The sequence below is a fragment of the Dreissena polymorpha genome, chromosome 2, assembly GCF_020536995.1.
Source record: "Dreissena polymorpha isolate Duluth1 chromosome 2, UMN_Dpol_1.0, whole genome shotgun sequence".
Classification (NCBI taxonomy): Eukaryota; Metazoa; Mollusca; class Bivalvia; order Myida; family Dreissenidae; genus Dreissena; species Dreissena polymorpha.
Window position 1 is genome coordinate 7,908,813 of NC_068356.1, and position 9,425 is coordinate 7,918,237.

The 9,425-nt window shown below is 34.4% G+C and overlaps 1 long non-coding RNA gene across 1 annotated transcript; it reads right to left on the reverse strand.

Moving 5' to 3' along the window:
• Positions 1 to 338: 338 nt before the first annotated feature.
• Positions 339 to 3,439, reverse strand: LOC127865766 (uncharacterized). The gene is made up of 3 exons (XR_008042764.1): positions 3,366 to 3,439; positions 2,685 to 2,812; positions 339 to 2,310 (listed from the first exon to the last, which is right to left on the reverse strand). It is a non-coding gene; the product is annotated as an uncharacterized LOC127865766 (long non-coding RNA).
• Positions 3,440 to 9,425: the final 5,986 nt, after the last annotated feature.

Here is a 9,425-nt window from a genome sequence, read left to right on the forward strand (position 1 = left end):
TGGGCTACATACGGGCAGTATTGTTCTAAATATGGGCTACAAACTGGTAGCATTGTATTCAATATGGGTACACAGAGCCTGTAAAATTTTGGACAACTCATTAATGGAAATTCAGGTTATGTTAGAAATAATATGTAGGCTGCAAACATGAAATACTGTGTTCAAATTGAACATCAGACAAAAGATTCTTGTACATGTACTTCCAATTTCATTTTTTTTAATGTTTTATCTATTTCTTCTTGCTGGAACAGAGCGATATCAAAATGTTCAAGAGCTAAATATCATTATCCTGCAAGAAATACAAGGTTTTTGTTAAAAGACTTAAAAATTTATTAAAGTACTCTCAACTTTTATTCACATAAAGTATTACACACATATACATGGATACATACATACATAGCAGGAGGATCCCACGTTAACTATTCTACCAGAGAATTCTAAAATAATATGGTGATTCCTAACTTTTTGAATGTAACATCAGCAAAAATATTTTACATGAAGTTGCTAACGAAAACATGTTTCTATCTAATGTTCTATCCGCATGGAGTAATGTTACTCATAATCTATAAACCCAAACCAACAGTAAAACTATTTCATGGAACAATAAAGACATAACTTCAAGCAATAAGACGTTTTTCTATAACATTATATATGTTGACCAGTTATACAACTATAGAATTAAGGACTTCTATTATTTTGATATTTAATATATAATACATATACAGAATACCTTCAAGTATTTTCCTGATGTACTACACATTACTCAAAAGCATACCCATGCATATTAAATCTTTAACCAATACAAATAACACACCATGTACTCAAAGAACATTTGTAGAAAACATCAGAGCTCCAGATAAGGGCCGTACAGACGTAAATACGGCTTTTTCATGAAGGCTTACGCATTTATTTTTATGAACTGGACGTACAATTACGACTTTAATATCCCTTTTACGCATTTACGAAAAAAATCTGGCCGTACTGATACGTCGGTGTCAGCGCGGCATATTTGTTGGTCTCTAACCTAACGGCCTCTTTCATTAATTTAAATTACCGAAAAGTTGTAGACTGGGTTCCAGTATTATTATCTATTCTGTGGCGTGATTTCCGGTAACTTGTGAGCCCGTCAAAAACAATATGTCTGCGAGCATGGAAGGCCGGCTTAACCGAAAGCGGTTCAAATAAACACTTTGTTGTCATATAATGGCTACATACGGTCATCTAACCATTCTGACATTCAATCTGTAAGCCCAGTTGAAGTGTTTGCTTGAGCGTTTAACTGTAATAGTTGGCATAGTCTATGCCAACTTTGACAGTTGACTGCTAAAGCAATGATTCTTTTGAGATGAGACAGTGACATTGGTGTTCATTTACTTAGCTTACAAGTTGGCTTGTGTTTTCTTGTCAAGCAAAATAAAGTTATAGTATTTAGTCATGAGTTTTAATGTGTAGTTGTATTTGCATCATAATTCAGAATGGAAAACCTAATAAAGTAACTGTTTAAGAAGCAAAATATATTTATTATAATTGCTGCAAATGTTTCTGTAAAGTAAGGTATACACCCATCAATATCCAAGAACACGGGTAGTACAGTACTACCTGTATTTTTGGATATGGTAGTACAGGTACTAATTGATTTTCAGCGTTACTCCTTTTCTTTCTGTCAGTGGCAATACCGTTACTAATTTCACAAATCCTTATCTAGAGCTTTGAAACATACTTGCAAGACTAAACAAAATATTTTATAAACTAGAAATTAAAAACCCTGCAAAAAAATCCAAAACTCAAATAAATGGCAAATCCTTTTTCGAGAACAAGTCCATATTATTATCTTTGATATCTTCATACATTCTAGTGTTTTTCGTAATTGCACATGATATATATATATATGTCTTTTAAAACCTTCAAAAACTGGAATGCTGTTTCTTCTTTTGCAAAGGAATATATACCATTTCATTTCCAGATAAAAAAAATTGTATGCTTTCTTAGAAGATGAGCCTTAAAGGAATGGTTTAGGATCAATGAAGAAAGAACTGTCAATTACATTGACAACATTGCTTAATATATTTGATAAAAAAGCTTGAACTATGCAGCAGTCCTAGAAAAGATGGATCGTAGCTTCATCACCAAGATGCTCTTCAAACTCATCCATTTGCTCAAATGTTCCAATTGGAAGACTGATGTTCTCTGGCAGTTGCATTGGCTCGTCATCAGTAGCTGACCTAGCCAAGAGCCGCTGCAGCATCCGCTTCATTTCCCTGTTCTCGTCTCTGATTGTTTCCAACACCGTTAAAATCTGTGTAACTGCATCTGAAGACAGAGTAAAAAAGAACTGTACCTAAAATTATGTTGACAATAATATAAATCACAGCTGGGTCTTATATAATTATATCGGATGTGTGCCGATATAACGGCGGTGGGCCCGATTTGTCCCAACAGCTGTTGTACGGCTAGGGCTGATTATAGCAACTTGCACCTATATGCCCGTCAACGTCAATTTGTTTCTTTTATTAGTAGAAGTATGTATTATTATAGATCACTAAATGACTGTGTATTTTATTTATTTTTTCAGTTGGATTATCTGTTTACATCATTTATTTATGTAATTAACTATCATTTAATAAGCAGTAATTCCAAAACTGAAATTATTTTAAGTTAAAGCTTCAAGCACAAAAATTAGTTACTTTGTCCTATAAACTGGGAAGGCTCTTCAGCTGGACTTAATGGGAGTGACCGGCCTCTGTCATGCACTGCTGGACATTCCTTGTAAAGACGATGTTGGCAAACCAGGTGGTGGTGAATATTTTATTTTCTGAAATAAATTTGTACAATAAACATTACGAAATTAATTATTTCCTAATACACAGACTTTTTAAATATTCTGCAAATATGTGTTTAAATAATCATTAAAATTTGTCCACAGGCAGACAACCTTGGCTTGCGTGCAAGTAATCAAAGACCTATAAAAGACATTATATTATACGTTTCAATTACTATTATCAATGTATGAGATATGTAAGATTCTCATGCATTAGCATGATTACTAATTTAGTGTTTCATTTTGTCAGACATGCGCCTGTCTGCTATAAATAGTTTGTATTGAATTTTAGGCAGAATCAAGTTGAATTAAGCAGTTTAACTAAGAGATTGATCTATGGCGATAAACGAACGTTACGACTTACGTCGCGAAAATACATGACAAAGGCAAAGCGATGAAGAAATCTAATAATATGCAATTTAAATTATTAAACACACTGGCATTCATTGAAGTAACAGATAAATAAATAATGCGTGATCAGCAATATATATCTGATTTCAAAAGAAATATATAATTACGTGTATAATATCACAATTTAACAACTTACCGTTTCGAGTGTTTTTGTTTTGAATGTTTTCGCGAGGCGGAATTAACATCTGCGCATGCGCATATTATTTAAATACTTTATTTTTCTGCGCGATTATTCAAATTGAAATTATCTCTTGAAAATAACTTCATATTAATCATAGTATATACATTATTTAAAACAAAGCCATATCAAAAACAGAATTTTCAAAAAAAATGTGCGCCCGATAGCTGATTTTGTCCTTTGTTGGGCGGCCCAAATGGGACCCGTATGGGACCCATATGGGCTGCATATTATTTGCCTATGCATTCATTTTATATTTTTGGGTAAAATATTAGCAGTTGAGATCAAGTTTGTCATACATATGTTTTAAGAAATTAGTTTTTAATCAAATAAAAGTTTATATCTTTTTCCTGATAGCGCAATAATATGGGACCTATATGGGACCCTTAAGGGCATTCCCATATGGGCTAACCCATATAGGTCCCAAATGACTCCCATTTGGGCTTACCCATATGGGTTTGCCCAGAAACAGCCCGGTAGCTGATTTTGTCCTTTGTTGGGCGGCCCAAATGGGACCCATATGGGACCTATATGGACTGCATATTATTTGCTTATCCATTGATTTTCTATTTTTGGGTAAAATATTAGCAGCTTAGATCAAGTTAGTCCAGCATACGTTTTAAGAAATGAGTTTTTAATCAAATAAATTCAAGTTTACATCTTTTTCATGATAGCGCAATAATATGGGACCTATATGGGACCCTTATCGCCATTCCCACATGGGCAGGCCCATATAGCTCCCAAATGACTCCCATATGGGACCCGTATGGGACCCATATGGGCCGCATATTATTTGCTTATGCATTGATTTTCTATTTTTGGGTAGAATATTAGCAGTTTAGATCAAGTTAGTCCTACATACGTTTTAAGAAATGAGTTTTTAATCAAAGAAATACAAGTTTACATATTTTTCCCGATAGCGCAATAATATGGGACCTATATGGGACCCTTGTGGGCATTCCCATATGGGCTAGCCCATATTGGACCCAAATGACTCCCATATGGGCTTACCCATATGGGTTTGCCCAGAAACAGCCCATATGGGACCCATATGTGCATGTTTGCTGGGATATGCCGTGGCTCTTTTTGAAAGGCTCGTTCAATACTAGCCCTATATATATCATGTTGGTATCTTTACAAACGTTACATTTCAATGCATTGTGTGGTGCAAATTTAATTTGCATTATTTGCAAAGGTATAATTTTGTATTAGCTCAAAAATTATACAATTTTAGTCATTTTTTTTATTTTGTAATCACTATCAGTTTGATCAACATATGTCGTGGCTCTTTTCGAAAGGCTCAGCCAATACTAGCCCTATATTAATCTTATGGGTATCTTTACAAACACTACATTTCAACGCATTGTGTGATGATAATTTTATTTGTATTATTTGCAAATTCATGATTTTGAATAAGCACAAAAGCAATACAATTTTAGTATTTTTTTTATTTTTTTACCACTATCAGTTTCATCAACATATGTCTTGGCTCTTTTTGAAAGGCTCAGTCAATACTAGCCCTATATATATCATGTTGGTATCTTTACAAACGTTGCATTTCAATGCATTGTGTGGTGCAAATTTAATTTGCATTATTTGCAAAGGCATAATTTTGTATTAGCTCAAAGATTATACAATTTTAGTCATTTTTTTATTTTGTAATCACTATCAGTTTGATCAACATATGTCGGGGCTCTTTTCGAAAGGCTCAGTCAATACTAGCCCTATATTAATCTTATGGGTATCTTTACAAACATTACATTTCAACGCATTGTGTGATGCTAAATTTATTTGTATTATTTGCAAATTCATGATTTTGAATGAGCACAAAAGCAATACAATTTTAGTATTTTTTTATTTTTTTACAATTTCAGTTTGATCAACATATGTCGTGGCTCTTTTCTAAAGGCTCAGTCAATGCTAGTCCTATAGTTATCATGTTTGTATCTTTACAAACGTTTCATTTCAATGCATTGTGTGGTGCAAATTTAATTTGCATTATTTGCAAAATCATAATTTTGTATTAGCTCAAAGATTATACAAATTTAGTCATTTTTTTATTTTGTAATCACTATCAATTTAATCAAATATGTCGCAGCATTTTAAGAAAGGCTCAGTCAATTCTAGCCCTATAATAATCATGATGGTATCTTTACAAACGTTGCATTTCAATCTATTGTGTGGTGCAAATTTCATTTGCATTATTTGAAAAATCATAATTTTGTATAAGCTCAAAAACAATACAATTTTAGTCATTTTTTAAATTTTATAACCACTATTAATTTGATCAACATATGTCGCGGCATTTTTGGAAAGGCTCAGTCAATACTAGCCCTTTATTAATATGGTTGGTTTAAATTCATATTGTTTTATATTTTCAGTGTGCTGAAAAGAAGCAAAAGAGGGTCTCTTGCTCTTTAGACGGAAAGTTTTACCCCGCATAGGAAAATGTCATGACGCCAGCGAAACTTGGGCGTACAAACCCAGGTCATTTCCACATTAAGAACTTTAAATGGTTGAAAAACATTGTGGACTTTAAATAGTGCTGACATACATGTGTGTTCACAGCTATGCCAAGGATACTGATACTGTCTGATTCAACACGGAAATTGGATTCCTTTCTTTTCCTGAGACGTACCTTGACCATCCCAGCACTAAGATGATGTTACTATATTCATGTCTACTATATAAAGCAGTGGCGACAACAAACTTCACAAACCTTCAGACTTGCCGAAGACAAAAGAAAATTCAGTATGAAATAGTTTTAAATATTCAATTTATTAAATTAAACTGTTGCATTTTTCATAAATGAACACATTCCAGCAGTGCATATCTCTGCTTAACTCAAAAGTGACTGTTAGATCTTTGATCATGTTAATCAAAAATGTGTTCCCAAAACTCATTATAAATATAAAATTTTCAAACTTGTTTAAACAAGATAATTTGGTATTTAATTTTAGTAAGCTTTTTGTATTGCTGTAGGCTTCGAATAAATCTTCTGCATTACCATGTTAGGAGGAATCTCAATCTTTTGTTGTTGAAATAATAAATAAAAATTGTTAGTATTATTATCAAATTTTTGTTGTTCTATTTCACGTTGCAAATGGTTACTTGTGCAAAATCTTTTACAAACATGTGATTTTTTTACATGCTATTGAGTTTTTAAAATATTTTCTTTAACTGAATGCTCATTACACTTAGTAACATGAATGTATTGTTACACATACTCTTAAACTTAAATAATACTAAGATTACCTATCATGCATGAACTAACGTGTATGTTTCATTGATTAACTGATTTATACTGAGAAATAAAACATAAACGACTTTTATGAATTGCCTTTCCTTCAAATTCTGTTGATTTTTGTTCAATACTTGAACACGAAATCACGAAAAGACTTTCAGTACTACTATGGATATCATGTTTAAAAGGAGTCCAACAGAATAATATAATGGCATGCGAACCTTCATTGTCTCGGATGATAAAGAACAATTATACATTTTAAATTGTAAGCAATTGGCAGGCGTTAGTAAGCTTGATATTTTTCACACAGCAGAGTAACATTTTTAATTAATTAAAAGACCGGTCTTTGCTACATGCACATATGTGCGATATACAATGGCAATCGAAACCCTTTGAAACAAATGGTATTGTTACTCGTCAACTCATCCGGTAATTGGGTTCCGTGTAGCATACTGCGTGTTAATATTACTAATTATTTATTTACAAGACAAACAAGGCAAAATTGAACGAATATATATTTGTTTATTAAACAACGAACGTCGAATATTGCGAAACAACTATCGCCATCAATGAGCGAAATCGCTCGCAATCGAATGGATCTGCTTTCCTTCAGCTACATGAAGGTCAGTCTGGCTGCACAGGTTCTGAGCGACTCTGTTGGTGAATATTAAAATGGCATGCGAAACTTTGCGGCGTCGGAGGTTAAAAGAACAGTTATACATTTTGAGTTGTTTGCACTTAACATGTCTTGATTATGTTGCTATTTCAAACAAAACATGGTAACATTTTAATTCTATTAAAAGACCGGTCTTTTGTACATGCACATGTACGTGCGATAAACAACGGTAATTTAACCCTGGCGAAACAACCGGCAATTAATATTCATCAAAGGGTCCGATAATTGGGTCCCCGTTCGACATACTGCGTAATAATTAGACTAAAAAATGATTGATTTTGAGATCAACAACGCAACAATTGAACGAATAGGTTCTTGTTTATTTAACATAATATAATTTGAATCCGAAAAAACGTAACCCGCTCAATAAGCGAAATCCCTCGCAATCGATATCGTGTAGCCGCATTATCGCTACACAGGGACCAATCAATCGAGATTATCAAATCTCGCGCACCGGTTAATTATCGCTACACAGGGACCAATCGATCGAGATTATCAAATCTCGGTTTATTTTGCGTGCTGTAACGGGATATCGCGAGGTTGCTAATCCCTTTGTTTGTATAGGTCCCTGCTTAAATCTAAAGTGTATTTTGAAAGTTAAGTGCTGTTGATTGTTCTGTCAATACATATATAAGATACTTGAAACAGTATCGGGCGCCCGTAAATGGTGAACTATATACTATTACCGAACATGTAGGCAAATGCATGTTTTGCAAAAGATGGCGTTACTTATCGGGTTCTACTTTAAAAGATAGACGGCAATAATGACTAACACCTTTATGAATAGAATACGATGCATGGTTTTATCATAAAAAATAACAATACTAGTTTAATCGTCCACCATCACTTCATGTGAACTGGCGTCTGTGGTATAATGATCGGAGCCAGTCATATCTCTGCGTCTCCGCTCGCTCAATCTTAGATGGTAAATGTTTGATTGTTATACATAAATAAAGACCGACCAATTATGTTTTCTGTGATTGACGAGTTCACCAGGTTACTTGATAGGCCATTTTGGGGCAAGGTTTGGTGAGCTGTGTCTCGATCTCTCCGTGCCATATGGCAGAGACATGGTATATGCAGTATGGTTGAGTATGGTTTGCGCTACCTTTTTAACGCCATGTCCTGATCCTCTGTTGTAAGAGCTCGGACATGCTCTGAACGATACCGCCGGGCAGACCATACATAGAGACTGACGCTCCTTTCTTTGGTGGCACAAACATCCGTACATGTTCTTCTCCTGTGATTGTAGAGCTTGCGGCTCGAAATTTTGAGCAAATCAGAAAGAACAGCATGAGGGACGTTCTGGCATCCACGACCACCAACGTCCGGACGCTCTCCCGGCTTTCCTCCCATATACGCTAAATACCGATGTCCATGATTGTAAGTCAAAGCGTTCTGATGTTGTGCGGGAACAACATTATTTGGTCTGCAGAATCACCGACAATTACAATATATGTGATTTTCTATTCCAGATAGCAACTGCATTCAATGGCATATCAATTTATTTAATTCCGTCACATTAATGTGTAGAGACATTGACATAGACATTGGAACAAAAGATTAAACAGCAATACAAACGAAATAACACTATCAAGCCAGTCTTCTTTTTATTGTATTGCTATTGCCAAAGAATTGGCACCGAGTTTTAACGCGTCGCATGCAGACGGCGGATTGTTTTCATTGAATTAGACGTTCGACATTTCACATTCGAAAATGTGACTGTCTTTAAAATAATTTTAACTGATTTTTTTCTATATTGCTGATGGGTATCGTAGATGCGGACTATACAAGTCATTTATTTTGATCGTGATCGGCGGCCACTGTAACACTTTCAATGTTTAATGAATCGGATCTAAAAGAATATCTTGATGACAACAGCATAAGCTTTCCAAAAGCAGACCACCTACTATCACATAATGTTGAAACAGCGATGCCCTACTGTGTCTAGGTTATGATGCATTTGGTCTTCGTACACTCTTAATGAAGCCTTATTCACACCGAACGATGACAACTGGCTTGGGTATTTTCAATTTTTGATCTTCAAGGGGTCGACGAATCGTTGAAAATGCGTTCGGAATTCTCGCAGATATCATTC